General features: G+C 38.4%; 1 protein-coding gene across 2 annotated transcripts in view; it reads left to right on the top strand.

The window, feature by feature from the left end:
- Nucleotides 1-489: 489 nt before the first annotated feature.
- The window catches only part of LOC128865397 (voltage-dependent calcium channel subunit alpha-2/delta-4), a 175,927-nt gene continuing 167,737 nt past the window's right edge, over nucleotides 490-8,679 (top strand). For both annotated transcript variants that reach the window (XM_054105732.1, XM_054105731.1), the window contains exon 1: nucleotides 490-1,112. The gene's annotated coding sequence lies outside the window, so the exon portion shown is untranslated. The remainder of the gene's footprint in view (nucleotides 1,113-8,679) is intronic.

Raw genomic sequence — 8,679 nt, 5'->3', positions numbered from 1 at the left:
CTCGAATGTATGCTCACTATAAGTTAAAAGTATGCAGTTCACCGGCCGGAATTATAGATTTAAAATACAATAAAGCTATTAAATTGTTATGCATACTCTACTCCATCGACAAGTAAAATCTATATCATTTTTCAAATGCTTGCTGGGATGAAGTCTTTACCGTTTTCATTTTCGAAAATATTTAGTCTTGTCTCAAACCGGATGCCGAAAGCCAGTTGCATTTTTCGATTTCGATGCAAACCGAAAATTTCTTATTAATCAAATGTCAATGCCATATACCGTTGTTTTAAGATGAGAGCGAGAATGAGCTTCTTTGCCCGAACGCCTTGTGCTATGGTATTCGATTCACGGTGCATTCCCGTACGTACTGATATGCGGTGTTTATATTAGTGCGATTGTGAGCGAGTTTAGCGAGGGACGAATGCATTGAATGCTACTAAGTCGTGCCACACGGCAGCACAGCGCGAATCTCACTTAGTACGGTGCGTAAACCCCACGCGAATGGAAGCCATTTCGAACTGTGGCGCTGGTCAAACACAGTGAACGTGTCGCCTAATCACATAGCATACCACTACAGCACAGCAAAGCACAACCAAGTTTTTTGGTGAAGAAGAAAAAAATTGTACAATAGTTGAATAAAAAATTTACAAAAAACGCGATACAGTTGTATGAAAATAAAGTGTAGAGGTGTGTGGAAGTGAAAATAAAAATATTTCGAAACTAAAACACGTATGAAGTTAGCGGAATTTCATGTGAAAAAGTTAAATTTCTTTACCGCTTTGGCTTTGGCGTTGGCCCGTGTTGAGAAGGAATATTTTATTCAAAGTACTACTCTTGTGGTGGAATTTCGAAATCACTTAAAAAGGAATCGAGCGTGAAAAGTTAAATATAATTTGAGCTCGAGTGAACCGAGTAATACTTGTGAAAGTAATTTTTTAAGTCAAAATTCACACATCCCAAAAACAAAGAAAAAGGAAAGAAAAGAAGTTGATCAGAAAATACGAATATGTGAAACATGGGAAAAAGCTATTAATTTTCGAAATAAATATCTTTCGGCAGTGATGTGAATACATATGAAAATTTATGTGCGGAAACTTGCGGAGCATTGAATTGTAAGTCGTCGTTTCATATATTTCATACATTTCGTTTCATTTCTTTTATTCGGCTGCTGCTTTTACAGCGCTGCCCCACAATTCCGAATGAGAAAATCTCTGTACACCACAATTTCTTGTGTGCCAGGCAAAAGCAAGGCAATGGTGCATGGATTGGTGGGCGACGCCATGCGAATGGACGGGCCGGGCAGGCAGACCGTCAAACTAAACTCGACAAACTCAACTTCGTCTACACCACCTTCTCGCCATTCTACGCCCGGCACCTTTGTTCTGCGTTTAATTTTCGTTTTTCCTTTTTTTTTTTGTTTTTTGGTTGTGTGTGAATGAAGGAACTGGAGCTGGCAGGTGTCCCATTAAGGGGATAGGCGCGCGGCAATACGCCGACAATGCACACACACACACCCTCAATAATTTGTAATGTGATACCAGTGAGGGGGAGTAAATTTCAACCCCCAATGACTAAAAACAAATTAATAGTAAGATGTAGAATGTAAAAAAAAATGTGCGGTGAATGAAAAACATTCGAAATTTACCACTTTCGAATATTTAATGCGAAAACGGATATGGACTGTTTTGGCATGCGGATTTTCGGATATGCAAAGCGCTCTTCGAAAGCAATACAAAAAGGAAGAGGAACTCATAAATGTGAAAAGAGAGAGAAAGAGAGAGAGAGAGAGAGAGCGCGGGCAGTGCATAGTGTGTCGGACACTAAAGAAGGCGGTGAGCGCATGCTTTCACATGACAGAGGATGCGCAGCAAACGAACAAATGCAGCAAATTGGTAAAGAAGAAGCGGTGGTCCGTATGAGAAGTGAGCAAGTGTGAGAGAAATAAGAGTGTGTGAGATTAACGCTGTCGCTTTTATGCTAGAGAGTGCAAACGGGAGTGTAGGGATGTAGATAATATCGAGAATGCGCACTTGGAGTGTGAGGCAATGTTTGTACGTGTAAATGTGCGTAAAGGCGCGCGTTCGGCCAAGCTCAATACTCACTACTGAATGAGAGTTGCATTATAATTGATTTCATGCTTTGACATTTCAAGGATTAAAAAAGGAGTCGACAATGTGAATATGCGCTGTATATACATAACTGTAAATATGAATGTGTGAAAAAATTAATGCGAGTGTTAAACACATCACTGTGTGTGTGCGTGTGCATTCATTTTTCGGGCAATAATTTACGGAATAATATAAAGATATTTTATTTGAATGGCATTGAAGCTGTTGCTTCGCTGGCGCAAAAGTCGCATTGAGGGTAGAAAAGCACGAAATGGCGAGGTGTTAAAAACTCTAACTGGATAACTGGAAAAATTATGTGAACGGCCAAGTGTGATGCAAATGAAACTGTGTTGTACATACTAATACACATATTATTGGGGATATTGCGTATACACACAGGCGAACTAAGGTCGTGTGTCTATCCCCTAAGCTGTTGGAAGAACACATGTGTCCAGAGGTTACTCCTTGTGGAGAAGTAGTCGCAGTCGTTGTCGAACTCATGCGTATTTTTGAAACTGAACATTTCAACATTTGTGTGTGTATATATCGGTGGGTCGAAAGGGCATACATACATACATAAAGACACACACGCACACAGGGTGCCTATTGTCCATTTAAGGTCTCAACGTTCATGATATGCATGCATACATACAAACATACGTACATAGGTAAATTATTATGTTGCTACAATGATAACAAAAGCTACAACAACTGTGTGAGTGAGTTGTGTTGGTATAAGTACTTAGTAGCGGTGTTAGTGCGTTTATGTATGCATGTAGTTGTGTGTGTATATGTAGTTGTAGTAGTAATACTACGAACGCCAACACCATTACCACCCTCAACAACAATAACAATTACAATAACAATAGGAGCGTTGCCATCGCCAACACTCGCAGCAGCAGATTTAGTGTTACGCACTTGGGGCCATATGCGCCGTTTCGAATATCTACTACCACTATTACTATTAAACTAACGATGACCGACCGAGGACAACTGCCGTTATGTAGTACGTTACAATAACGTTTTATCGTAGTACTCATCTGCAAAAGTGACGCTGCTGCTGCTGCTGCTACTGCACATTCGAATAATATCTACGCGGGTATATGTATGTATGTATGTCTGTATGTCTGTATGTTTGTTATGTGTGTGTGCAATGTGAAAAAGAGAATCTTGGCGTTCACGTGTGCTTTTGTTTGTGGGCGATATAACTCCGACTTGATGACAGTTATCCAATTGTTTCCCGCTTCCGCTAACTCACATTTGAATTGCAACCATTTACATGTCTATATGTATGTCTACATATGTATGGGTTTGTGTCTATACAAAATAATTCATAATACAACCTTTTCATATTTCTCGCATTTCGCTAACTTTTCTGGCGTTTTTGTTCTCTTAACTTTTCCTCTTTTCTTCTGCTGCTTTTCAACCTTTGCAGCGTTTTTCAAGTATCTTCTTCTTTGCAACTTTTCTGCTCGACTTTTTCATGGCTTTAAAGCGGCTAAGTGAAAAGTTTCTTTACACCTGGTATATTCTTGACCGCAGCTTCCTTGTAGTTTATCTAACCTCAAACGGCGAATCTACTTAGTAAGTAATAATGCATTTTATCGACGCCTTCGCCTTCGCTTTTGCCTAACTTTTGTCATATAAATGCCTGCTATCAAGTTTTTCGCTTCTGCTTTTCATTGTTTTATTGCTATCAACTCTTCTCGAAATTTCATTTTTCTGATTATTTGCTCCGGTGCATATTTTCTGCTGTTTGCAACTGTTTTATTTCCGCCTTTTTAGCGAGTGTGTGTACGTGTGTACATGCAATTTTTTCGTACTTATCTGTGCTCTGCTCCTTCGAGAGTGTCCTTCGTGGTACAATGAACATTAACCTGCAGTAGTAGCGACAACACGAAGAGTCTAGCAATGATAACAATGTACAATCACACAAATATTACTCAGAAGTTGTTGCCGATGTTGTCGTTAGCGTAGGTTTTCATTCTTCATTCTTCATTTTTCTTTTTGTTATTTGTGTTTCAATTAAAACTTAAATTTCCCCAAGCTACCGAATAGAAAGTGTACGCTGTGCGAAGAGTTCTCAAGATGGTCGGGGGTGTTGGGGTTGGTCTGGTTGCTTCCAAACTGTTGGCTGCAGTTTCTCATGCCACTTGGGATTTTCGCTGTAGTAAAGCATTCCGATGTCAATAGATTTAGAGATTTTCTTTTTATTACTTATTACCAAGTTTTTGTTCTTGGCTTGTTTTTATCCTCAGGAATTAAATCCAAAAATTGCTTTATGTTTTATTGTGCTTTCTGATTTCATAATTATACCCGCGCACTTGTGCAGTGGGTATTATTGTATAATTTTGTTCACACAACTGATCTGTGTATCAGTATGAAGGAATCAAGAAAGATATAGTCAAATGTCAATGACGAGAGGACTCGGATATAGCCAAATTAAAAAAAAAAAATTATTTCAACGAAACTAGGTACACATATTACCCGACATCCAAAGCAGTTTGATATTGAAAATGGGCGAAATCGGCTAACAATCACGCCCACCTGCGATACAAGAGCAATTCTGAAAAATAATAAAACTTAATACAGTGTAATTCCTCTTAACCGGCTTCGCATTAACCGGTCGACGGATTTGCCGGCCTGTTTACAACAGCCGAGCGCAATGCAATATTTTCCAAGAAATTCACCGGCGCGGCGATGCGGCTGGGATTCCCCCGATATTACGGGGAGATCCCGGCGAAGTAAACTATAAACGATGTTAGATAGGATTTTGTCGTTTGTCGTTTTGATCAATTTGGTTTGTTTTTGCTGTGGGTACTGACATAACATAGTGTTTTCCTTAACAATGAGTGCAAAGCGCAAACGAATTGTGGTTTCGATGGATACACGTTTAAAAGTGCTAAAGCGGATTGATAATGGTGAATCCGTAGCGAAAATATGTGCAGAATTTAATGTTGGAAAAAGCACTCTAAATAACTGGCGAAGAGATAGGCGTTCCATTGAGGAGTTTTGCTCGAAAATGGAATCTGATAGAAATCTGGGTAGCCGTTGAACGAGAAAAAAACCGATTTGCGAGGTCGTGGTTGAAGCTTTGTGGATCTGGTTTCTTCAGGAACGTCGAAGAGGTACACCGATTGGCGGCCCAATTTTGAAAGAAAAAGCTTTGGCTATCCACCAGAAGATTAATATTGGAGGTGACTTTGTGGCAAGTGATGGTTGGCTTAATCGATGGAAGAAGCGACACGGAATTCATTTCGCACATGTAAGTGGAGAAAAAATGTCTGCTGATACTTCTGGTGCGAAAGAATTCAAGACTAAGTTTGGTGAAATGGTACAGAGTGAAAACAGAGGAATTATCTCCAGAACAAGTCTATAATATGGACAAGACCGGGCTAAACATTAAAATGTTACCAGAAACAACTTTTCTAGGCAGTCCTGAACAGTCTGCCTCTGGCTTGAAAAGAACAAAGAACGTATTACTGTGGCCGTTTGTTCGAATTCAGCAGGGACTCATAAAATTCCTCTTTTCGTTATTGGCAAGTCTGCTAAACCACGAACATTCAAAAACTTGAATCCATCTTCCCTTCCGGTTTATTATAAGTCACAAAAATCAGCGTGGATGAATTCAGACTTGTTTAAAGAGTGGTTTAATTTGGAGTTTGTTCCAAAAGTTAAAAAACATTTAAAAAGTGTAAACTTGCCTATTAAAGCAATTCTTGTGTTAGATAATGCTCCAACCCATCCTCATGACTGCGCTGTAGATGACATAAAATTAGTTTATCTTCCTCCTAATGAGGAGTGATCGAAAGCTTAAAAAGACGATACACGCGTAAACTTGTTTCTGAAATTCTGCAACATTCGGAGAGTGAAGGCAAAGGTCTTTTAGAAGTCATCAAAAAGATCAATATCAAGGATGTTATCTATATGTTAGCTACAGCTAAAGCTAATTCAAGAAATGGCCTCTTCAACGATTGTTAAGTCTTGGAGAAAACTTTGGCCAGATGTTGAGAATCTAATTGTCATCTCGAATATTGCAGGGACTGAAGAAGAAGAAAACAAATCTACTTTACAAGACCTTCAAAAGTTATCGGGTAACGAATCATTACAGGCAGAAGATGTGGAAAATTGGATGATAAACTGTGACGAACACCTTGAAAATGAATTTTTGAATGATGACGAAATCATAGATTTAGCAAACAAAGAACAAGAGGAAGATGATGAGAGTAGTGACGTTGAAGAGGAGAAAACAGTTTCTCATGAAGAAGCCAAAAATGTGATGGAAATTGCATTGAAATACATTGAGCAGCAACATGAGTCAATAGTATTAGACGTTTTGGCGATTAGAAAATGGAGGGATGTCGCATTCAGAAATTCACTGAAGGTTAAAAAACAGAAGAAAATCTCAGACTTTTTCAAAAAATAATTATTACACTTATATTTTATTGATGTAACATATGTAAATATGAAATACATAAATATGTAAAAAATGCTTCTCCATTTTTTTATATATACCTATGTATACAATATATTAGACAAGTACACTTCAGATTAACCAGCCACAACGGCAACCGGCCAGGTATGCAGTCCCGAGGTGACCGGTTAAGAGGAATTGTACTGTATCTCTTTTAAGAACAATGAAAAATGATCAAAATTTGGTGTAAATGATGAACTCAAAATATTTCCTCTTTTTAACACACATTCGGGTAAACGTTTACCAGCTTGATCAAAAAGTTCCCGGGATATGTTCAGAAAATTAAAAATACAAGTTTATAGCTCAAAAGTGATATTATCGCCCTCAAAGCACTCACCATCAACTGCGACGCTTTTACGCCAGCATTTGATCCAGCTCTGCAAAATTTTTCACAACTCTATTTTTGGTATAGCCATCAGAGCCGTCTTCGATTTGACATTATTTATTTCGGCTGTTAAAAGCGTTCCGGTAGTGGTTTTTCGGCTCGATCAAACCAAAAAAAATCTCAGAGAGCCAAATCAGGTGAATTCGATGAGTGTTCGGTATTTGGATGGTATTCGAGCGCTCTTGGTTAAAAATGCACGGATAATGATGGCTATGCGACGTGAAAACGGCGTCTTGTCTCCAATAATGATCAGTTTGATCAGGTCCTTTGGCACCAACTTTGCAGAAACTCGACCCAAAACCCAAATCATTAACTACAATGTCCAGAACCGATGCACAAGCAATGTTCAAGTCGTCTCTGTAAGTTCTCTGCTGTTTATTGACTGATTTGCGGTATTGATCAACCTTCTTCCACTTCCTTGATGGACTCACGATCTCTTCTAAAGCGTTCATGCGACTCGTAAACGGCTGATTTCTTTAGAGCATCAGTACCGAAACAATTTCCCAGCTTTGTATGCTGAACTCTCATTACTTAAAAATAAAAAGAAATTTATGTTAAAAATGGGTAAAATCGGTTGGTAATCACGCCTACCTCCCATATAAAGTTAAATTGCAAAAAAAAAACCAATTTGGCAAACAAAGTAAAATAAAATTTTACTAAAATTGTGAGCGGGTTCATAAAGTTCGATCGGTACCGAATTTAGTTTACCTTACTTGTTTTTTGTTATTTTACTTTGTAGCGTTGAATTGCCTACACATCTTCGAATGCACAAGAGAAGCGTTTGAAAGTTTCTGAATTTTTATTTATTTGCGAGCTCTTAATTTTCAATAAAAATATTTTACACACACACAGGGCTTATTTCCCTATTCGCTACTTAGAATATTTATATAGTACCGTGAATTTAATTTTTATTAAATGCTTTTTCATGACAAAAATTAGCTCAGAGTATAAAAAATCACAGCTTTCTTCTCACTATCTTTAGCCTATCTACTCAAACCAATTGAAGAAAAAGCGAGGCAATGAAATAAATAAAATTGCAATAAAGACTTTACACTCTGAAATAATAAATATTTGCAATTCTATATTTTTTACTGATAACCTTTGCAATAAAAATAACTAATTCGTAAAAGCATTTGGCCGAACTGATAAGAAAGAATCAAGGCTAGCTAATTTTTCGGAATAGGCGAGGAAAAAACGTTTGCTCTTGTATGCGCACAGGGTGGCGTAAAATTACTCATCATTTCCAAATGGCTTCCTACCTCAATCATATTTGACACTTGTGAAAAAGACATCTGCAGTATACAAACAAACAATCAATGGAGCACGTAAAGGTCAAAGTAAAGCTTTCCATCACTCAGAATCATTTTTTTTTAAATTAATTTTGATATGCGAGTTCTGTGACGCCTGACATATGGGTTCCCCTGCAAGTCTTAGGTTAGGTTCGGCTAGCCTGGTTGGCTACAAGCCACGCATAGACCTTTTGGTGCCTAGCGATACCAGATGGAAACCGATCTCTTTGAATACCGAAAGTAGACATCCTGTGTGATGTCAGCGCTTTTGGCGAATCAAAGCAGCGTGTTTAGCGGTTTTGGCATGTGGTTCTCTTGTTCAAATAGTAGTCTAACAGCACTTTTTGCTATCTCATCTACTATTTCGTTCCCCCCCCCCCCCCCCCCCACTGTTTGCGGCTAGCCTTTCTATGGCCTCCCTGA

This window comes from Anastrepha ludens, chromosome 5 (genome assembly GCF_028408465.1).
Source record: "Anastrepha ludens isolate Willacy chromosome 5, idAnaLude1.1, whole genome shotgun sequence".
Classification (NCBI taxonomy): Eukaryota; Metazoa; Arthropoda; class Insecta; order Diptera; family Tephritidae; genus Anastrepha; species Anastrepha ludens.
Note: the sequence above shows the minus strand (reverse complement) of the source record. Positions and strands in the feature narration are given on the sequence as shown.